This window comes from Gigantopelta aegis, chromosome 7 (genome assembly GCF_016097555.1).
Source record: "Gigantopelta aegis isolate Gae_Host chromosome 7, Gae_host_genome, whole genome shotgun sequence".
Taxonomy (NCBI): Eukaryota; Metazoa; Mollusca; class Gastropoda; order Neomphalida; family Peltospiridae; genus Gigantopelta; species Gigantopelta aegis.
In genome coordinates, this window is record NC_054705.1 from 11,264,973 (window position 1) to 11,290,205 (window position 25,233).

The 25,233-nt window shown below is 38.7% G+C and overlaps 1 protein-coding gene across 1 annotated transcript in view; it reads right to left on the bottom strand.

The window, feature by feature from the left end:
- LOC121377562 overlaps positions 1-21,505 on the bottom strand; it is a 55,289-nt gene extending 33,784 nt beyond the window's left edge. The window contains exon 1 of the mRNA XM_041505610.1: positions 21,383-21,505. The gene's annotated coding sequence lies outside the window, so the exon portion shown is untranslated. The remainder of the gene's footprint in view (positions 1-21,382) is intronic.
- Positions 21,506-25,233: the final 3,728 nt, after the last annotated feature.

Below are 25,233 nucleotides of genomic sequence, written 5' to 3' on the forward strand. Positions count from 1 at the left end.
CGCGCGTTCGGGCATTCCAATATGCACTTAGTCCAGCTGTGGAGGCCATGTGGCGAGTAGTTACGTAATACCTCTGCGAGTGCGGTTTTTACAACCGTGATTTGGCGACGATGGCGTAAGTAAGTCTGACGATCAGAAAGAAATATACCGACTCTAGTAGAGTTGGAATATGAGATGATACGTGAGGTACCGCCTTGTACCCCCAGGCAAAATCCTGATTTATAATAAATAGCTAGTCTTTTAGAGATATCGAGGAGAACGAATAGGAAGGCTGCGAGGGAACGTTAGTCCGTTTGGACTTTGGTAAATATTATTTCTGCTCTGTGTATAACCTTGATGTGATTGATGTGACTTTAAATATTTTGATACTGTATTATACCAATATTCTTTAGACAGTGTCTTCGGTCATCTGACGAAGTAAATCGTAGACTTTTAGTTCTAACATTATATGAGTATTTGGTAATATAAAGCTTAGCCAGTTATCCTAGACGACCTAGGTACACTGTAGGTTATTGTCTTTATTGTGATCGGTACCAGTATTAATTCTGTGTCACAAGGTTACTGAATGAGTAGTTAGGGGTAATTAAAAATTAACCCGTTAGGAATAGAGCTGTAATTCCTTTATTAATTAAGTTGCCCTGGAAGCGTTTCTAAATTATCACACGTTACTGAACGAGTAGTAAGGGTTAATTAAAAATTAACCAGTTAGGAATGGTGTTGTAATTCCTTTATTAATTAACTTCTCCTGGAAGCGTTTCTCAATTATCACACGTGTGGGTGTGGTGTAACGGTGAAGTGATTCGCATATTTGTGTAACTAGACACCTAGAGATTAAACTAATTAAGTGATCAGTTCTGGGTTGTTATTATTGCTGTTATTAATTAACTACTACGGCTGTACATTTGTCAGCGTAGATTATTACAGATTCCAAAGTGTATTGTGTTTTTGTTGTGTTTCTAGAGAACTAACGTGCTATAATTATATATACTATATAAGATCGTATCTCTGATCATACCTAGAGACGAGCCATACTAGGGTTTAACCGCCTGTTACAGAGAGATCTAATAGATATACAGTTAGGAGAGATATTTTGATAATCGTGTTTTATTGAGGAACGGGAATTATAGAATCCCCGTGACAATCACTAATAAACATCTTAAAGGCTATTCTACCACAGACCATCTATTTAATATTCAATTATTAATAAACATCATAAAGGCTATTCTACCACAGACCATCTATTTAATATTCAATCACTAATAAACATCTTAAAGGCTATTCTACCACAGACCATCTATTTAATATTCAATTACTAATAAACATCATAAAGGCTATTCTACCACAGACCATCTATTTAATATTCAATCACTAATAAACATCATAAAGGCTATTCTACCACAGACCATCTATTTAATATTCAATCACTAATTAAAGGCTATTCTACCACAGACCATCTATTTAATATTCAATCACTAATAAACATCTTAAAGGCTATTCTACCACAGACCATCTATTTAATATTCAATCACTAATAAATATCTTAAAGAAAAGAAAACAGAAATTATTCTGTGCTTTCGTTATCTTCTAAAAGGCGTTTGAATAAATTTCTAGAAATTGCATAAGGCAAAAACTTTTCACAATTATTATTATTTTTTTATTTATTTATTTATTTATTTATTTATTTTTAAATATTTATTTTCCCCAGTCCATTCTGACCATGTCAAGGTTGGGAAGCCTTGAATTCATGGCCTTACATCAAAGTGATATAATTTATATACAAGTACATACATCTAATTTGTGGTATAATAATGATATATAGTCATATATAACAATTTGATACATAAATGCATTTGTAATATTTCTGTATAAATTAAAGATTGATAAAAAAAACAAAACAAATTGCTATGACGCATATAATGGAAAGGACTGTGAAATATAGGAGAAGAAGAAAGAAGATATAATGGTTAAAACACATAATAATAAATTGATAAATAAGCAAACAAACAAACAAAACAAAACAAATAAACAAATAAAACAAATAAAGTAAATAAATAAATACATGGGGGGGGGGGTAACTCTGTACTAGCGCGATCACACAAAACACTGACTCCCATTGAGGACAATTGATGCTACGGGTAGTACCAAAGTGTCAAAGTTCGAGGTGCACTGACCCCCCTCATGGGTAACCTAGGGAGACGCATCAGCACCTAATAGTTCCTTTTAACGAGCTACTCTCCGCATACTAATTTCAAAAACATATGTAGCTCCCTCCTTTATTTTTCGGACGACCGTTCAAAATTGCGCCTAATTTAGCTTCATACAAACTGCGCACCCTTTCCATTTGGCGTTAATCCTACGGGACATTTCAAATTCCATTGTATCCAAACCCGGTCAGGCTACTGGTGCTATCTTGCATCTGTCAGTGCAGGCGGTCCCCCCTCCAACCCCACCCCACCCTTTCCTGCCCTGGTCAGAGGAGCCAGCCGAGACAGGTGTGCGCCACAACAGCTTGTTCTGAATGTACACGTTAAACGACCTGACCTGAACAGGTGCACCCAACTTTTAACAGAGAGGGTAACACCACAAATCCTGTCATTGGTGATAAATGTAATTGTGTTTGTTTGTAAAACATTTTTTTAGTGCAATTTGTTTTTAATCTAGTACCACTGTGTCAAGTAGCCTTGTGCTTGAAACATGTATGGGGTACCTGTAAAAAAAAAAGTACTCAAATGTTATGCGGAACTAGGGTAGTCATAGACGATACCCGTTATCTTTGAAACGAACAGCTTAACCCCCAATTTCTTTCTGATTCACTTTAAGGGTGAGGGGTGATAGCATTTATATCCGTGGTGTATATTTTGATTGATACGCTGAACGTAGGAGGTTTAGCCACATGTGTTGCTACTGTCGTCTATGGGATTTGATTTGGTGGCATACATCCTACGAACTATCGTACCTATGACCATCCATCTTTTGCTTAAGCAACAGAGACAGCATACTTTGTTACCTTCTTTTCATTTATCTTTCTTCGGGGGAGGGAGGGGGTTGGGGGTTACTATTATTATATTTTTAAAACAATTTAAAATGTTTTTTGCTGGTGTTTTTTATTTTTTTATTTAATTTAATTTTATTATATTTATTATTATTACTATTATTATTATTATTATTATTATTAATATTATTATTATTATTATTATTATTATTAATTACACCAACTCCCCCACCCCCTGGAAAAATCCTGCACCCGCGCTGAGGCAGTTTGTAAAAATTAAATGACTTTCGTGCGCATGTTGCTGTTGGGAATCTCCATTGTGCTTGCTATAACCTTTAAGACTAAGAGGGGAAAGCAAATAAATAAATAAATAAATAAATAAATAAATAAATAAAATAAATAAATGGATGAATGGATGGATGAATGAATGCATGAATGAATGAATGAATGAATGAATGAATGAATAAATAAATAAATAAAATAAATGATACACACCCATGAATAGTACTTTAACATTTTCCGTTAAGTTACAAAAAACAATGTTTTGACGTGACGTCAAGAATGCTTTGCATTTTTAATATGATTATTGATGCTAAAGCGATGCTACGTACATTTCTCTGAATGTAGTTTAACTTCAAAAATGTGCGAAAAGAATCGCTGTTTGACGATTATAATCATTTTTTTTTTTTAAATGTGTATTTTAAATGTGTATAAATGTAAAATGTACTACCTAATGACGACTGTTAACTGCGCTGTTCTTTTGCAATCTGGATTTAAGAAGAGAGGTAAGTGTTTGTTTGATTATTTATTTTTACTCGAGCCGTTGACGTCGGGGGAGGGGGTACGTAAGCATTTGAGGAGTCATGATTTGGTAATTTTGACATATAGCTTTGAGAGAAAACCCGCTACATTTTTCAGAGTCGGTTTAAGGATCCGCGGGGCCTGTAGCACAAATAACAGGGGGCCACCTTCCCAGGATATATATTTTGCAACCCCTTCGGGGAGAGTGGAAAAATGACCTGGAAAAAAAATGTACACATCACCGCGTGGCCCCCTGAAGTGCGGGGTCCGTAGCACGTGCTACATGTACTACTAGGATAAACCGGCTCTGACATTTTTCCAATAATAGTAAGGGTCTATTATATGCACCATCCCACAGACATGATAGCACATACCACTGGCTGGAACGAGAAATAATCCAATGAGCGCACCGACGGAGATCGATCCCAAACCGTTCGCGCATCATGCAAGCGTTTTACCACTGGGCTATGTCGTGCTATATACGGGACACATGCTTTCACAGCGGGATATAATATATATTCGACGCCATATAACCGTAATTAAAATGTGCTGAGTGCGTCGTTAAATAAAACCTTCCTTCCTTCCTTCCTGTCTTCCTTCCAATCTGCCTTTCTTCTTTAATCGGTCATTTTGTTTCTTTTTATTGATAAATTCTGCAACGAGATAAATTCTGCAACGAGACGCCGACTGAACTGGTACACTGAATGATGTAAATTATTGAACAGGGTAATTAGGAACGGTAAATACCACGTCGGATTAAATTCAGGCCCCGCTCCGGCGCGGGACTTGGAACCGTCTGCCGACCCAGTGGATCTCATTATCTGGCGGGAAGAAAACGTTGTTGCCGTCTTCGTCTTCCCGAGATTAGATTGTCGTACGGAAACAATCGGCCTCGGTAGTGTGGTAATTGAGGACGTAAGACTAAAAGGTATTGGTTCCCACCGAACTCTTGATTTTACACACACACACACACACACATAGAGACACACACACACACACATAGAGAGAGAGACACACACACACACACACACATAGAGACACACACACACACACACACATAGAGACACACACACACACACACACAGAGAGAGAGACACACACACACACACACACACACACACAGACACACATGCATACACACACACACACACGCACACACACACACACACACACACACACACACACACACACACACGCAAACACACACACGCACGCAAACACAAACACGCAAACACACACACACACGCAAACACACACACACACACATACAAGGACACACACAGACACACACACACACATACATAGACACACACACACGCAAACACACACACACATACACACACACAGACGCAAACACACACAGAGACACAGACACACAGAGACACACACTCACATACACACATACAAACATACAGACACACAGACACACACACAAACACAGACACACAAACACACACAACCACAGACACACATACACAAACACAGAGAGATACACACACATAGAGACACACACACACACACACACACACAGACATACACACAGACAGACACACACAGACACACACAGACACACGCACACTGGTGCCTATCGTTTGACGGAACTCTTTTCGCAAAGTCAGAGGTTGTGCCCAAGATAGGCGTGCTTGAACAGTTCTCTGATGGAAGAATGCCAAATATTACCCACACCCACACCACTGGTCATAATTCAACGCCATAATATGAGGTACATTGTATAAATATTAATAAAAATACATGGCTAGACGGAGTGGTCTCGGTGGTGCAGTGGTGTCGGACATAACGCTGGTAGGTACTGGGTTCGCAGCCCGGTACCGGCTCCCTCCCAGAGCGAGTTTTAACGACTCAGTGGGTAGGTGTAAGACCACTGCACCCTCGACTGTCACACTAACCACTAACCAACTAACAACTAAACCACTGGACAGACAGCTCAGATAGCCGAGGTGTGTGTGTGTGTGTGTGTGTGTGTGTGTGTGTGTGTGTGTGTGTGTGTGTGTGCCCCGGATAGCGTGCTTGAACCTTGATTGGATATAAGCACGAACATAAGTTGAAATGAATGGATGACTAGATTAGTCCGGTAGCGAACCACTACCCCCCCCCCCCGACAGTCCCCCCCCCCCCCCCCCCCCCCAATATAAAATCATGGCTATGTCAGTGCCAGGACAGCGTTCTTGAACTTAACTGGATAAAAGCGCGAAAATAAGAATACTTGAAATGACATGAAATGATAGCGAAACTAGAAAATAATAATCTGAACTCTTTTAATGATGCTTCAGAAACCTTCTTAAAGGGACATACCCTAGTTTGTAAACACTAAGGCACATGTTTCACTATTAGAACCGTTTATGATCACTGAAATCAAGCATTACTTATATTTTATTGTCTAGATTATCCATTTCCGTTCGTACAACCGAAGTGTTTCTGGTTATCCTGTTGTTTCTAATACCACAAAATGCATTTGTGATATTTTTAAAAACGCACGTGCGTCTGAGAACTAACGGTCATGGTGTCGCGTTTTGGTTTATTTTTAAGGGTATTTCAACGTCACAGACTCTTGTTTCACTCTGTTGTATCCAAATGTGTTACAGGTTTGTAAATTAACCAAACTTAGTGTCCATTTTTACGGGTCGAAACTAGAGTCTAGGTGAAAAATATTCCATGGTGTTTAAAAATTAAATTAGTGTCTGTCCGTTTAATTCCTATATATTCCCTTTCGGTTAATTTGACTGTCAGAAATTATATTTATGAAATTTGCACACTCACCCTTTTTCCGGATACAATCACTGGCAAGGTGACAAGTTATGTCCAGAGCAGACGTGTCTAAACCTTAATTGAATATATACAGACACGTTAATATAATAATAATTCTCGTGAGCCAGGTTCACAGAATGAGACGTGACGTAGCCCAGTGATAAAGCGCTCACGTCGTGCGCGGTCGGTTTGGGGTCGATCCCCGTCGGTGGGCCCATTGGGCTGTTTCTCGTTTCAGCCAGTGCACCACAACTAGTATATCAAAGGTCGTGGTATGTGCTATCCTGACTGTGGGATGGTGCATATAAAATATACACTGCTAATGGAAAATTGTAGCGGGTTTCTTCTTTAAGCCTATATGTCAAAATTGCGAAATAGTTGACATCCAACAGCCGATTATTAATAAATCAATGTGCTCTAGTGGTTTCGTTAAACACAAACAAAACTTTTGTTTTAAGTTCACGAAATATCGTAACTTTACGCTTACGGCTAGCTGTCAGACATTTACGATTATTTTAGTATCTATTTTACGCATAAAATTACATTGGTTTGGGAGATGGGCCACGGTAAAAGCGCGAGTTATGTATTTTTCGCACGGTATTATTAGCACTGTGTGTAATTATAACAACAGGCTTTCAGTCGCAAACTTACGTTTATGTGCAACACAATGTTACTTAAATCAGTGATTGAAAACAATCCTTATATTTTACAGTGAGTTCGAAATACACACAAATAATAGTCTTTCGTTTTTATCGCCAATGGTAGTTCTTTAAAGGGAAATTCCTGAGTTTGCTGCATTGTAAGATGTTTCCGACTAACAAAATATTCCTACCGTTAAACTTACATATTAAATATATTTTCTGGTTTAGAATATCAGTGTCTGTATATTTATTGTGTTTCTGGTTGTCTTAATATTTGTAAGAAGCCCAAACTGGATTTTGTCTTCAAATAATTTCGTACGAACGAAAAAATTATATTTTAGGAAATAAAATGAAATTTAACTTAGTACAAACATTAGAACGACCAGAACTACGTTTAACATACAGTAACTAATATCTTATGCAGAAAAATATATTTGATATGTAATTACAATCGTTAAAAAGTCTTTGTTAATAGATATCATCTTAAAAATTGCAGGAAACTCAGGAATGTCCCTTTAATGTTCGACCTTTTTTTTCTCTCTGTTTTTTTTCTAACTAGAGTATTGCCTAGGGTAAAAATGTTTGCACAAGCTCGTGAATTCTTGTTTTGAGATCTGCGATTGCTTTCAAGTCGGCCAATGTCATGTTAGTTACTCCAAGCACATCCTGTTGTACCACGGAAACACGTCACAGGGCACTAAAACTAGGGAACATCAAACACCTCAGTATTAATGGCCTTTGTGATACGTTTTAAAACATATGGAACTGTTGTGTTAGTCATTAACAGTACATTCATAAAACAGCCACCACAACATGACTGGGTTACCGGCCTCGATGATGTAATGGTTTAGAGATCGGACATAAGGCTGGTAGGTACTGGGCTCGCATCCCGGTACCAGCTCCCACCCAGAGCGAATTTGACGCCTCAGTGCGTAGGTGTGTGCTTCTACACCCACTTGTCACTAACCACTAACAACTAACCACTAACCCACTGTCCTGGACAGACAGCTCAGATAGCCGAGGTGTGTGCCCAGGACAGCGTGCTTGAACCCTAGTTGAAGCACGAAAATAAGTATAATGAAACTAAATGTCCCGTATGCAGTGTACTCACTTTGTGTATCCTGCAAAGTATTGTCCGTTTTAAGAAGAAGAAAAAATGCCTTGTCAAATCTTTTTTTGATAATGTCGTATTTAAAGGGACATACCCTAGTTTTTAAACACTAAGGTATATTTTTTACTATTAGAGCCGTTTTTGACAACTGAAATCATACTTTACTTATTTTTTATTGTTTAGAGTATCCACTTCCGTGTATTTGAAGTGTTTTTGGTAATTCTGGTGTTCTTAATATCACAAAATGCATTTCTCATATTTTGAAAAACGCACGTGCGTCTGAGAAGTAACAGTTATGGAGCTTAGTTTTAGTTTATTTTTAGAGGGTATTTCATCAGACTCATATTTCACTCAGTTGTAACTTTATCCAAATGTGTTACAGGTTTGTAGATTAACAAAACTTAGTCTAACTAGGGTCTGTTCCTTTAAATAATCCATTTGCTTGAATTTATTTGTCATTTTAGTACTAAGTACTTACGAATATGCACGTGGTATGCTATCACTTATGTAAACATCAAAATGAGTTGGTGCTCTAGGTCAGCGTGGATTAAAAATTCTCAATTTTCTCAAAACATTTTCACAAAATATATCCACCTAGCCCAATCGACTTTGTCAACCTTTTCTGAGAATATATTGCGGCATAAAAATTGTATTTGGAATTCGTGAAGAGTTAAATGGTGGTGAGCAACCTTAACTATTGACCATTAAGAAAGCGAGAGCAGTATACGGTACTGTTAATCGTAGTAGTGATCCTTGTCAACTGTTTTATCGCATTTTTAAGTTTCACCAGTGTTCCACGACTGGTATATCAGAGGCCGTGTATACAAACATACATTATACATTTTGCTAAACTGTCTCGGCAGTGGCCTCATCATATTACATATTTGTATTTTGAAGAAATAGGTAGGCAGACGGAAAGAGCGAGAGAGAGAGAGAGAGAGAGAGAGAGAGAGAGAGAGAGAGAGAGAGAGAGAGAGAGAGAGAGAGAGAGAGAGAGAGAGAGAGAGAGAGAGAGAGAGATGGGGGAGGATAAAGACAGAGAGAGAGAGAGAGAGAGAGAGAGAGAGAGAGAGAGAGAGAGAGAGAGGATAAAGACAGACAGAGAGAGAGAGAGAGAGAGAGAGAGAGAGAGAGAGAGAGAGAGAGGATAAAGACAGAGAGAGAGAGAGAGACAGAGAGAGAGAGAGAGAGAGAGAGAGAGAGAGAGAGAGAGGATAAAGACAGAGAGAGAGAGAGAGACAGGGAGGGAGGATAAAGACAGAGAGAGAGAGAGAGAGAGAGAGAGAGAGAGAGAGAGAGAGAGAGAGAGAGAGAGAGAGAGAATTAGTTTTGTTCAACAATAAATGGATCCGCCGACGAGGATCGATCATGCGACTAAGCCACAGAAAGCTAGCGCTCTGACAACTGGACTGCCTGGATATTTCCACGAAAGTTATAAGTACCAACAAACAAACCCCCACCATAGTGTGATTAATTTTAATTGACACACACAAAGAGGCACTGCACATGAACACCACATTAGAGAAAATATTATCGCCAAATAATGCTGATTTTATAGGATTTTTCATTATCTTCTAGAAATATGCCGTGATTAATTAATGATTAAATTAGACACACTGATTGGCTTCTTTCATGTTGTAAAACCACGTGGCCCCAATCAGTTATTGCCTCATTTGCTAAACGAGCCCCTGAAACACGTGCGCGAAAATAAAGGAAATGTTTTATTTAATGACGCACTCTACATATTTTATGTATGGTTATATGGCGTCGTACATATGGTTAAGGACCACACACATATTGTGAGAGGAAACCCGCTGTCGCCACTTCATGGGCTACTCTTTTCGATTAGCAGCAAGGGATCTTTTATATGCACCATCCCACAGACAGGATAACACATACCACGGCCTTTGATATACCAGTCGTGGTGCACTGGCTGGAACGATAAATAGCCGAATGGGCCAACCGACGGGGATCGATCCTAGACCGACCGCGAACGCTTTACCACTGGGCTACGTCTCGCCCCCTGCGCGAAAATAGTGCAGTAGTAAACTTTAGTTCTGTGGTTGGTGGACTGATTTAATTTGCAGTGGTTAGTTTATTTCGCCGGTGCACATATTTTGAGTCCTATACCTGTGCAATAAGTTTCATATTCGACCTTCTGTCTGCCTGTCTCTTTTTTCTGTATGTATATCCGTCCGTCAATCCGTCCGTCTGTTCCACATATATTTTTCCGGAATTTTTGTTTTTCGCAGTGCTTTAAAATATTGAACTGAATTCTGTGTATATCTTTATCATGTACCGTTACAGATCAAGTTTGACTGTCATATCAATTTGCTAATTTTTCACAGAGTTATAGCCCTTGAACATAGAAGATATGAACACTTGTTTTCCGAACTTGTTTTTGTTTTTGCAATGCCTCAAGATACTGAGCTACATTTTGTGTATAGCTTTGTCATATACTGTTACAAATGAAGTTTGACTTTCATGGCGAGTTTAAACTTAGGAGACAGGAAAATGTCTGAGACTCGGTAGTGCGGTAATAAAGTTTGGTTATGTATTTGACTGGTAACTGTTTACAGTTAAACGTGTTCCTCCTACACAGGGTGTATACCACCAAATCAAACCCCATAGGAAGGAAATGCTTTATTTAACGACGCACTCAACACATTTTATTTACGGTTATATGGCGTCAAACATATGGTTAAGGACCACACATATTGGGAGAGGAAACTCTTTTCGATTAGCAGCAAAGGATATTTTATATGCACCATCCCATAGACATGATAGTACATACCACGGCCTTTGTTACACCAGTTGTGGAGCACTGGCTGGGACGAAAAATAGCCCAATTGGTACACTGACAGGTATCGATTCTGGCAAACCCCATAGGAAATGTTTTATTTAACGACGTACTCAACACATTTTAATTACGGTTATATGGCGGCAAACCCAATAGATGACAATAGTAAAATATATAATATATTATATAAATATTATGTGGCTAAACCGCCTACTTACAGTATATCAGTCGACGTTAACACCACGGATACAACTATTACCACCTCTCACCCTCAAAGTAAATCAGAAAAAGGGGGTCAAGCTGCTCATTTCTCATTAATGGGTAGCGTATATGACTACCCTAGTTCCGCACAAAACTTGAGTACTTGCTTTTACAGGTACCCCTTACATGTTTCAAGCACAGGGTTAATTGACACAGTGGTATTAGATGAAATAAAATTGCATACGTTTTTTGTCCAGATGAAACTATTTTTTCTTTAAAGCAACCCACAAACACAAAAACGACACATATAGACAAACCGATAAGCGAGAGCTATACCATTGGACTTTATACCCCTCCGCGCAAACCCTCACCCCCATGACATTTGAGAGATAATGACATCGAAAGCAATCGATACTAAACCGACCGCGAATCAAGCGAGCGCACTACCACTGGGCTACGTCCCGCCCTATGAGATTTACGAATGGAAAGTTTCACTGATAAATCAGTTTGGTAGTCAGCAAACGACTTCATTTTCAATGGTCTTGGGCTCTGTGCATTCTCGTGTTTCGCTATTTATTGTCGAAGTAAATTGTTCCGTTATTGTTTAGTGATATGCGTTGTAATAAATACAATACTACACTCGTTCCCGTAATGCTAGTATCGAGATATCAACTGACACGACGGAGCTGACCAACTTGACAGTTTGCGTTGTAATTTCCACCACTCCCAAACTTACGACGGAAGAAGGAAGGAAGGAAATGTTTTATTTAACGACGCACTCAACACATTTTATTTACGGTTATATGGCGTCAGACATATGGTTAAGGACCACACAGATATTGAAGGAGGAAACCCGCTGTTGCCACTTCATGGGTTACTCTTTTCGATTAGCAGCAAGGGACGACTTACGATGGGTGAGCTCAGATTAACAACTAATGGGTTATGCGACGAGAATCGAGTTGTAAAAGCGCTCAGACTAGCAACTGGTCAGTCGTAGAAGTTGGTCAACTCAGTCGTGACAGTTATGCTAGGCTCATACTACCAACTGCCATCAGAACGCTGGCCAACTTTCTGCTGTCACGACTTCTACGACTGTCCATTTGCTAGACTGAGCGCTCTTACAACTCGATTCTCGTCGTATACAACACGTACGACCGAGTAGTTGTAACATGAGCGCAACAGTGGTACGACAGGAGTTGAGGAATCGTCGAATTGGCCAATATTCTGCTGACAGTTGGAAGTCTGATCCTAGCATTAGCGGACAGTTTATATATTATTACAACTCGTGTGTTTTCGATCGTACATCGCTCGCTTTTGCTTGTGATGTACGACCGAACATGGTAATATACACGGTATCTCATGGGAATTCGTTTAGTATTCTCTTCGAAACTATAGGCCACACGCCACCATTTGTGTCGTTACTTGCTGTAGCAGCTTCATATAGTCCGGTTTACGAAATAATCTTTCTTTGATGTTCACACGTAGGTTGACGTCTGTAGTATTTAAATAACCTATTGGTTTGAAGTAACTTGTTATATGTAATACTAACTGATAACAACTGTGCAAGTGGTATGGTGCCACTTGTATAACAGCGACACGAGGCGGTGATCAGGCATAGGGGTCGGGTCATTAATTGAAAAGGTTCGTAGTGACCTATGTTGATTTTTTACACGATACATGTCAGTTGAGAACACTAGCTAAAATTAGTAGTCATATGACCCTCTCTACACAGTGCCCCCCCCCCTCCCCCCGCCAGAGGGGCCCCCAGACTAATAATTATAAAATTAGTTAATTTTTTTGTCATGTAATTTAATTTCTATGTTGTGGGGCCCCCAAGGTCTAAATCCGGCTCTGTCTCTACAGTGTTGTATTTTTCAAAGAATATATTCTAACACAGAAATTGTATTGAACTGCAAGGAGTAATTAATGGTGGTGTGTAACCTTGAGCATGGCTATATAGCATACACAAGGACGAGTTAATAAATAACTTTGACGGGAAGCCGCTGTTATTCAATTCTGAGATGCCGCCTTTATAGTCAAGCGGGTTGTGTGTCTTGTGATAATTTTCAGTTTTTAGAAATCATAATGTTATTCGCTCTTTACTGCAGGCAAACACAAATCGTATAAATAAACTGAGGTAGAATTGGTTTTGCTGTTTGTACTCGGTAACGTTTCATGTGGATGGGGTTGGGTTACGATCATATGATGGTTTTAATCAAGTCGTTAAACACTCTGTGGCTCTATTACATGTTTATTGAACAAGCGTCGTTACTCCATATTCCTCGAGTTATGGGGTGTTACGTTATATCTGACAGTTAAAGAGAGAGAGACAGAGAGAGAGAGAGAGAGAGAGAGAGAGAGAGAGAGAGAGAGAGAGAGAGAGAGAGAGAGAGAGAGAGAGAGAGAGAGACAGAGAGAGAGAGAGAGAGAGAGACAGACAGAGACAGAGAGACAGAGAGAGACATACAGAGAGAGACAGAGAGAGAGACAGATACAGAGAGAGAAACAGAGAGGAGGTCGTAGAGACAAAGAGAGAGAGAGAGAGAGAGAGAGAGAGAGAGAGAGAGAGAGAGAGAGAGAGAGAGAGAGAGAGAGAGTCGTAGAGACAAACAAAGGAAAAAAACAGGAGGATGAACGATTTTGCTTTTAGTAATGTACATGTACTTTTCATCTAACATTCTGATAGCAGTGAATATCAAATAGCTCTATGCACACCTGCCCATCCATCCACCCGGCCTCACGCACGGGCGCACACGAAAGTGGATTAATATTGAAGAGCTTGCCTGAGTAATATTACAATACTTGAGAACATGCATGAATATATTAGCCTTTTTAGTGGACTTCGAATATGAAAGCATTGCAGTTTTCATTAAGAATGTTTAGGATTGTCAAAGATACGCTCGCTAGCAGGCCGTGGACACACATCTATATAGCATGGAGAGAGAAAAGTTGGGGGTCATGGTGTTTGTTTTTTTTTAATTTGATATATAGTAATATTTTCCAAACGATATCTCTTGCGTAGCATTTGATGCTTTCGACCACATATCGAACAAAACAGTTCCTGTTTGTTTGTTTGTTTGGTTAGTTACCGGCCTCGGTGGCGTCGTGGTTAGGCTATCGGTCTACAGGATGGTAGGCACTGGGTTCGGATCCCAGTCGAGGCATGGGATTTTTAATCCAGATACCGACTCCAAACCCTGAGTGAGTGCCCCCCAAGGCTCAATGGGTAGGCGTAAACCACTTGCACCGACCAGTGATCCACAGGTTCAACAAAGGCCATGGTTTGTGCTATCCTGCCTGTGGGAAGCGCAAATAAAAGATCCCTTGCTGCCTGCCGTAACAGAGTAGCCTATGTGGCGACAGCGGGTTCCTCAGAATGACCATATGTTTGACGTCGAATAGCCGATGATAAGATAAAAAAAAAATCAATGTGCTCTAGTGGCGTCGTTAAACAAAACAAACTTTACTTTTTTACTTTTTTAGTTAGTTGCTTGGTGGTTTTGTTTTGTTTTGCCACACTCTCCTAAAATTCATACACACGCGCTTCATTCCATCTGTTATTCACAGTGAATTTAAAATAAACATATGAGCCGTATGTTTAAAGCGTTCAAGAAAATCAAACTTCATAAATTCAGCACATATTTTTTCGTCGTCTTTTTCTTTTAGAATACAAGGTTTCCACCACTTCTGATGTGTTTTTATATCCTACATGACTGCATATCATCAATTATGCAATCTTTTATACGTCCATGACATCATCGCTACTTAGCAGAAGGAAAGAAATGTTTTATTTAACGACGCACTCAACACATTTTATTTATGGTTATATGGCGTCAGACATATGGTTAAGGATCATACAGATATTGAGAGAGGAAAGCCGCTGTCGCCACTTCATGGGCTACTCTTCGATTAGCAGCAAGTGATCTTTTATATGCACCATCCCACAGACAGGATAACACATACCACGGCCTTTGATATACCAGTCGTGATGCACTGGACGGAGCGAGAAATAGCCCAATGGGCCCACCGACGGGGATCGATCCTAGACCGACCGCGCATCAAGCGAACACTTTACCATCGGGCTACGTCCCGTCTCACTTAGCAACAGGTATTACAAGAAATATTGTCACTAAACGATAGGGATTTCAAAGTTATTAGAATTTGACAATAACAATAAGACCTATTCGATCTTACGATATTGACAGTGAAATGTACTATTATTTACCTCAGGAAGTTCAGTGCTCGCTTGAGGATCGAACCAACTCGGTGGATACATTCAATAGATTGGGGGGGGGGGGGGGTCTCATTAATTTAAGCGTCGTGGGATCGAACCACCTTGGTGGATTCATTTAACTGATTAGGTTTGGTTTTCTCTCATTACATCCAGTGCACCACGACTGGTCAAAAGCTGTGGAATGTGCTTTCCTGTCTGTGGGATGGTGCATATAAAAGATATCTTGCTGCATTAGAAAAAATGTAGCGGGTTTTCTCTGATGACTACGTGTCAGAATTATCAAATGTTTGACATTCAATAGCTGATGATTAATTAATCAATGTGCTCTAGTGGTGTTGTTAAGTAAAAACACCCTTAAAACACTGCTGCGTACTATTACAGAGGATATGCTGAATAACATGGTGTCGTGCTCGTTTAGCGGGAATATGCGGGCAATAACGGGAAAGAGAGAGCAGTCATACAAACATGCGATTTCAAGGCTGAAACTGAAGGCACGTCAAGTTCTAATTGTATTAATTTTGTAGACATGTAGCTTTGATTTATAAAAAGGTAAATGAAAAACGACTAAGTCACATGCAATGGCAGTTTAAACTAAAATTTACTCTTTTTAAACATTAAACGTGGAGATATGCTATAGCAGAATTATCACGAAATATGTTACGTTCACTGCATACAGGGAATTCAAATAAAACAATATATTTTACCGCTATTGGAGGTTTTTTTTTATAGATATTAGATAGATACTTTATACACATTTCACGATTATCTTTGATGGTGAGAACAAATTAAAATCGGGGGCGGGAAGGGGTGGTACGTGGAGTGAAAACGAAACCCCTATTGCAAAACAATTGCATTTATTCGCCTTGAAAACCCCCCAACAATACTATGTGTGTATTTTCCATCAGTAAAACCATATTATAACACGGGGTATCTTATAAAGCACCTTTCATAGAGAGACACAGATACCAGACGTTAGTCTTTAAATTACATGTAAAACCATATTATAACACGGGGTATCTTATAAACCACCTTTCATAGAGAGACACAGGTACCAGACGTTAGTCTTTAAATTACATGTAAAACCATATTATAACACGGGGTATCTTATAAACCACCTTTCATAGAGAGACACAGGTACCAGACGTTAGTCTTTAAATTACATGTAAAACCATATTATAACACGGGGTATCTTATAAAGCACCTTTCATAGAGAGACACAGGTACCAGACGTTAGTCTTTAAATTACATGTACAAATACTAATAGTTTTCTAACGAAATTGAGTAAGTATATTTTCGCACAAATAAAAAGAAAAAAAAGAAAAGAAAAGAAAAACCTACAAAAATAACATAACATGTTATTTGTTTGATTTTTTTTTTAAAAACCCACACATCATGTTTGCTATCGTTCTGGCTAATTTCCATTGTTAACAGTACTTTTGATACATTCGTGTCAAAAAGCAATTCGGACTAAAACACGTTTCATAGACTTTTCATTGTACTGCCTGATATCGCAGCTGTAGTACACATTTAGGTAGTATAATGTGAATTCTACCTTTATAATTACACCTGTTTATCACTTTTTACCTGCAATATACATTAATCTGAAATCAACATCGTCCATGAAGAAAAAACATGAAAGCAGCTAAACATTATACCGTGTGAGCAGGCTACTACCTGCAACCAATCATCTTTCTATGGCACCGTTAGTATTTATATCACATTGTAAAATATATTAATTGGTAATAGTCACCAACAAGCCTTGAGGAATTCCGCGTTATCACCTGCACAGGATAAAGCCGATAACGTACGTAATTAACCTGTTTTCTATCTTTATTTATTTTCTTTTTTATTTTCTCTTTTTTTCTCTATGTAACGTTAAAGTTAAAGGGACAGTCCTGAGTTTACAACCATTGTAAACATGTTTCCGACCAATAGAGCCTTTTCCATGAAGTAACATACAAATTAAAGACATTTTCTTATTTAAAAAATCAGTGTCTGTATTTACAAGGTGTTTGTTGTTGTTCTAATGGTTGTAGTAGACTAAACCGGATTTTACCTCCCAGTAATTTCCTACGTAATAAAATAATATATATGACGAATTAAAGTTAAAACTGAGTGCTACAAACATTAATAATAGTATACGACCACAAACACATTCGATATAGAGACACTAGTATTCTAAACAAACAAAAAATGTATTTAGTATGAAATAGTAGTCGCCAACAAGGCTCTGTTATCGTAAACATCTTACAATGGCTGCAAACTCAGGACAGTCCCTTTAAGGCTCTGTTATCGCAAACATCTTACAATGGCTGCAAACTCAAGACAGTTCCTTTAAAGCTCTGTTATCGTAAACATCTTACAATGGCTGCAAACTCAAGACAGTTCCTTTAAGGCTCTGTTATCGCAAACATCTTACAATGGCTGCAAACTCAGGACAGTCCCTTTAAAGCTCTGTTATCGCAAACATCTTACAATGGCTGCAAACTCAAGACAGTTCCTTTAAAGCTCTGTTATCGCAAACATCTTACAATGGCTGCAAACTCAAGACAGTCCCTTTAAAGCTCTGTTATCGCAAACATCTTACAATGGCTGCAAACTCAGGACAGTCCCTTTAAGGCTCTGTTATCGCAAACATCTTACAATGGCTGCAAACTCAGGACTGTCCCTTTAAAGCTCTGTTAACGCAAACATCTTACAATGGCTGCAAACTCAGGACTGTCCCTTTAAAGCTCTGTTATCGCAAACATCTTACAATGGCTGCAAACTCAGGACAGTCCCTTTAAAGCTCTGTTATCGCAAACATCTTACAATGGCTGCAAACTCAAGACAGTCCCTTTAAAGCTCTGTTATCGCAAACATCTTACAATGGCTGCAAACTCAAGACAGTTCCTTTAAAGCTCTGTTATCGCAAACATCTTACAATGGCTGCAAACTCAGGACTGTCCCTTTAAAGCTCTGTTATCGCAAACATCTTACAATGGCTGCAAACTCAGGACTGTCCCTTTAAAGCTCTGTTATCGCAAACATCTTACAATGGCTGCAAACTCAAGACAGTTCCTTTAAAGCTCTGTTATCGCAAACATCTTACAATGGCTGCAAACTCAGGACAGTTCCTTTAAAGCTCTGTTATCGCAAACATCTTACAATGGCTGCAAACTCAGGACTGTCCCTTTAAAGCTCTGTTATCGCAAACATCTTACAATGGCTGCAAACTCAAGACAGTTCCTTTAAAGCTCTGTTATCGCAAACATCTTACAATGGCTGCAAACTCAGGACTGTCCCTTTAAAGCTCTGTTATCGCAAACATCTTACAATGGCTGCAAACTCAGGACTGTCCCTTTAAGGCTCTGTTATCGCAAACATCTTACAATGGCTGCAAACTCAGGACAGTCCCTTTAAAGCTCTGTTATCGCAAACACCTTACAATGGCTGCAAACTCAGGACAGTCCCTTTAAAGCTCTGTTATCGCAAACATCTTACAATGGCTGCAAACTCAAGACAGTCCCTTTAAAGCTCTGTTATCGCAAAGATCTTACAATGGCTGCAAACTCAGGACAGTCCCTTTAAAGCTCTGTTATCGCAAACATCTTACAATGGCTGCAAACTCAGGACAGTCCCTTTAAAGCTCTGTTATCGCAAACATCTTACAATGGCTGCAAACTCAGGACTGTCCCTTTAAAGCTCTGTTATCGCAAACATCTTACAATGGCTGCAAAACTCAAGACAGTGTCCTTTAAAGCTCTGTTATCGCAAACATCTTACAATGGCTGCAAACTCAGGACTGTCCCTTTAAAGCTCTGTTATCGCAAACATCTTACAATGGCTGCAAACTCAGGACTGTCCCTTTAAAGCTCTGTTATCGCAAACATCTTACAATGGCTGCAAACTCAGGACTGTCCCTTTAAAGCTCTGTTATCGCAAACATCTTACAATGACTGCAAACTCAGGACTGTCCCTTTAAAGCTCTGTTATCGCAAACATCTTACAATGACTGCAAACTCAGGACTGTCCCTTTAAAGCTCTGTTATCGCAAACATCTTACAATGGCTGCAAACTCAGGACTGTCCCTTTAAAGCTCTGTTATCGCAAACATCTTACAATGGCTGCAAACTCAGGACTGTCCCTTTAAAGCTCTGTTATCGCAAACATCTTACAATGGCTGCAAACTCAAGACAGTCCCTTTAAAGCTCTGTTATCGCAAACATCTTACAATGGCTGCAAACTCAGGACAGTCCCTTTAAGGCTCTGTTATCGCAAACATCTTACAATGGCTGCAAACTCAGGACAGTCCCTTTAAAGTTTGTTTTGTTTAGATCGACACCTCTAGAGCACAAAGATTAATTAATCAACGGCTAGTAGGTGACAAACAGTTGGTAATTCAGTCATGTGGTCTTTAGAGAAAACCAGCAACATTATCCCCCTTAGCAAGGGATCTTTCATAGAGACTTTCCCGCAAATACCTGAGTTGGGACAGGAAAATTATACTACGACCGTTGATATATCAGTCGTGGGTACTGGTTATAACGGGAAAACCTCAATCAGAGAAATAGTTTCACCGTGGGGATTTCGTCCCAAGCCAGTCAGGTGAACGCTCTACACCTTTGAGCCAAGTCCCGAAATTTTATATCAGTGATATACATTATTTAATTCCAAAACAGCAGGTGTCCTTAGAAAACTTTCCATGTTTTGTAGTTTAATTATGAATACTTTCTGTGTATTTTTAGTATCTTTGTAATTATGTACAGTAATGTGCACCCGCCATCTTGTTACATATATATCCTCGTAAGCCATAATCTGCGTAATAAAATTAAGTTCAGCCAGGTAACCATCGAACCAGTGACGCTAATTCACCAGACTTAATTAAAATAATTACACACAATTCCGTAATTACTGTGCATCTTCATATTAAAACAATTATAAGAAATATGACCGTGACAGTGATGAATGTCTGTCTACGCGCCGACATTATCAAGGAAAGACAAATTATTGTCCCCTTTATTCCAACCTTCCACCCACTCATTCAACCCCAATTATTTTAGTGACTAGTAAACATGTTGTTTTTCTCTCATGTTAATTAAAATACATCAAGTAAAACATTTTCCAGTCAAATTTGCTATAATATTGTATAGACATATTGTATATTAGATTATAAACATATTAAAGTATAATTGTCATAAAATAGTATACATTTAAAACGGAACTTGTAAAAGCAATTACCTTTTTTCCACTTCTTTTATATATTTTGTTTAATTTAATTTAATTTTATTTTATTTCACTTTAAATTTACTTTATTTTCTCTAAAAAAAAACCGAGCACTTTTTAAACAACCAATATTAATTTTTTTTTAATTCTTAAAGGGACATTCCTGAGTTTGCTACAGTGCAAGATGTTTCCGACTAATAAAATATTTCTACGATTAACTTACATATTAAATATATTTTCTTGTTTAGAATATCAGTGTCTGTATATTCAATGTGTTTCTGGTCGTTTTAATATTTGTAACAAGCCCAAACTGGATCTTCAAATACTTTCGTACGTACGAAAAAGCGTATTTTAACAAAGAAAAATTAAATTTAACCTAGTACAAATATTAGAAAGATCAGAAACACGTTTAATATACAACCACTAATATTTTATGCAGAAAAATATATTTGATATATACATGTAAGTACAATCGTTAAAACGTCTCTGTTAGTGGATAACACCTTAAAAATTGCAGCAAACTCAGAAATGTGCCCTTAAACAATTTTGACGAAAAAGGCGAAACGCGGAACAACTTCTTGCTTACACCAAACGAAACACAAACACTCAGACGGAACCGTATTTTACCTACCAGCGTTAAAGATTTCCTCCGCACAGCACTCGGTAATGATTGGAACTTGTCGCTAGTACTTGGCCATACGCTCGGCATCGACTGGTATTCAGCGGGCGGCCTCCACCAGTCGGACTGGCGATATGGTCGAATTTTTAGAAGACTCTTCGTCATCATTCGACGTCGTCACGCCAAAGGGCGTCATCGTTTTGACGAATAGTGAAAGCCGACGGATACTCTCTCGATGGGTGGCAAAGAGAAGCCCCGCGTGTGTCTTTTTCCTCGCGGTGTGGCAGTCCTAAGTGCTGCTGTTTTAGACTGGTCCCGGTACAAAAACACCGCTTTTCTCTACCTCCCAGTTATAGTTTACAACATTTACGCAACGTGTAGGGTTTCTGTGACTTATAGGGATTCCTAGCCCCCAGGGATCTGATGTCGAAATGTTCAAGAGAGATTATAACTGGGTTGGCGATGTGGCTTTTGTAAAATACTGTAAAATGTCGTGTTCTTAAAAGGACATACCCTAGTTTTTAAACACTAAGGTATATTTTTGACTATTAGAGCCGTTTATGATAACTGAAATCATACATTACTTACATTTTATTGTTTAGATTATCAATTTCCGTACATTCGAAGTGTTTTTGGTCATCCTGGTGTTTTTAATATCACAAAATGCATTTCTCATATAATTTAAAAACGCACGTGCGTCTGAAAACTAACAGTTATTGAGTCGAGTTTTAGTCTATTTTAGAGGGTATTTTACCATTTCAAAGTCACAGACTCATGTATCTCTCAATTGTAACTTTATCCAAATGTGTTACAGGTTTGTAGATTAACTAAACTTAGTGTTAATTTTCACGGGTTGAAACTAGGGTCTGTCCCTTTAACAGTTATATACAATATTGTCAACAACTGTATTGTCAGGAACCACAATGTTTTGTTCGTAATAGCTGCGTACAATATTGTCAACAACTGTATACAATACTGTTATCAACCATGTGCACAATATTTTGTTCGTAATACTTTTATACAACTGTATACAATATTAATACTGTCAGCAACCACAATGTTGTTTTGTATATGCTGCAAAATGTTTTGTTCGTAATACCTCTATACAATATTTTCAACAATCACTGCCATGTTTTGTTCGTAATACCTCTATACAATATTATCAACAATCACTGCCATGTTTTGCTCGTAATAGCTCTATACAATATTATCAACAATGTTTTGCTCGTAAAATGTGTTTACAATAGCTTAACCAACCACAATATTATTTTGTTCGTAATAGAGGTATACAATAATTGTTGACAACCGCGATGTCTTGTTAGTAATACCTGTATACAGTAATTGCTAACAACCTCAACGTGGAGTTTTCCGTAAACGCTCTATGCAATATTATCCACAACCATAAGCGCAGTAATAACAAGACTAAGAATGCTTAAATATGCAGATAAAGGAAAACGGGAATATCCTGTATACATATCATACCGCAACCTTTTATATGCCAGTCGTTCGGTATGTGATGTTTCTGGGAACGGGTGTGGGTTTGGAGGGCAGCTGAATCAATATAACTTGAAAGTCAAATGATGTTTGGGTACCACAAACACTGGGACAACCAGAAACATAACTGGTCTTATATAGACAATGATAACCTAAACATGATACTGTGTTTAATATAATTATTTGTGTTGTCGTTCTTAAGTTTTTTGTTGGTTTTAATTTTTGCTGTTTTGTTTGGATTTTTTATTTGTTTGTTGTTGTTGTGGGGTTTGTTGTTTTGTTTGCATTGTTTATTTATTTAGTTTTGTGTCTTTTTTGTTGTCGATTTTGTTGTTGTTGTTGTTTTTTGTTGTTGTTGTTTTGGGTTTTTTTTTTTTTTTTGGGGGGGGGGGGGGGGGGCTTTAGGGGGTTTATTGTTTATTCATTTTTGTCGATAAACTATGGCGGCTGATTTGTGCCATGTCGTAGTTTTGTCGATAAACTATGGCGGCTGATTTGTGCCATGTCGTATTTTTGTCGATAAACTATGGTGGCTGATTTGTGCCATATCGTATTTTCGTTGCTAGTAGAACAGGGCGGGAGTATTAAGATGATCTATAAAGTGGAAACATTTTGCAATCACCTTTAGGTAGTACTAAACCAGATAACTTCCGGCGGCTGGGTCAATGTTCGAGATGAACCCAACGTTTGATACAGCAATTAACACCATAATTCATTTAATTGGTAATAAAAAAAAGAAGTTTTATCTGTGCAAAAAAATGTATACAATTTTATTTCATCTGGTAACCTTGTGCTTCAAACATGTATGGGGTACCTGTAAAACAAACGTATTCAAATTGTGTGCGGGTCTAAGGTAGTCATAGACGCTACCCGTTATCTCTGAAATGAGCAGCTTGACCCCCCAATTTTTTCTGATTCACTTTAAGGGTGAGGGGTGGTAGTATCTGTTGTGTATTTGTCGAGTAGGAGTTTTAGCCACATATGCTATTATTGTCGTCTAATGGATTTGATTTGGTTCAAGTTCGAGTTCTTCATTGCTTTAAGTTATACACCTTATAAGCTTTATAATGACAACAGCAAAATATAATAAAGACATTTTTACAATATCTGATATTGGTGGGGAGCGCTATAGCACTATCTAAAACACATTCAGGCATGAAAAATCAATACATGTCTAAAATAAACGAAATAAACCCTACATATATGCATGCTAAATAATTACGTGGGTAGTAATATGGAAGATATTAAATATAAACACATCACGTGCGTAAGGAAACTAAAGACGAACATACAACATAAATCTGGTAGTATACACACTAAAGTGATAACTGCGCCTTAAAGCTAAGACAAAGCGTGGACACTGGCTATGGCAGTGAATGTAACTTGAGATCTGTCCGGTGCTAGTTTTCATTTAGTAAACCAGTCTGGGAGTGGCGGTCCTATTGTGGCGATGCAAGAGGGACGACATCTCCAGTAAAGGATCAGGCCTCAGACCACAATTAATTTCGCTATATGTTTCTATATAGTCTTAGTGGCTATAACATTTTTATTAATATCAGCAGGCCCGTGAAGTTTTGTATGTACCTTTGCCTGCATGGGGGACACATACCCTGAAAAGGACAACCCCTGTTGTCCAGCTCTTTCTCCCAGCATATTGGTTTAAACAGACACACCCTCTAAACCAGGCCGGAGTACACCCATTTTACACAAAAAGCACTACTTTTGCATGGGCCGGAATTACCACAAACAAGTCTTCAATGTCAACAAGTTACACATGTTTACAAACTACATGCTATCCCCTGTCACTTCAGTCAAACAGTTGCCACTTCATAGCTGTCTGCCATGAAATAATCACAGTCAAACAGCAGACTACTTGCGCGGTGAAACTTCCGGATTTTGGACAACCAAATGGGAAGATAACTGTAATCTGAGGCCTATCTCATCGGCAGTGGCTTTCCTCCTACAGGCGAGGCACTAGGTAGAGATTCGTGGAATCATCCACTGTTGTGCCAAACGCCCATCCGATTCTGTATTGTACAGAGATACTGTCCTGACCATGTTTTATGGTTTTGTCGTTCAGGGGGGCGAGACGTAGCCCAGTGGTACAGTGTTCGCTCAACGCGCGGTCGGTGTGGGATCGATCCCCGTCGGTGGACCCATTGGGCTATTTATCGTTCTAGCCAGTGCACCACGACTGGTATAGCAAAGACCGTGGTATGTACTACCCTGTCTGTGGGATAGTGCATATAAAAGATCCCTTGCTGCGAATTGGAAAGAGTAGCCCATGAAGTGGCGACAGCGGGTTTCCTCTCTCAATATCTGTGTGGTCCTTAACCATATGTCTGACGTCATATAACCGTAAATAAAAT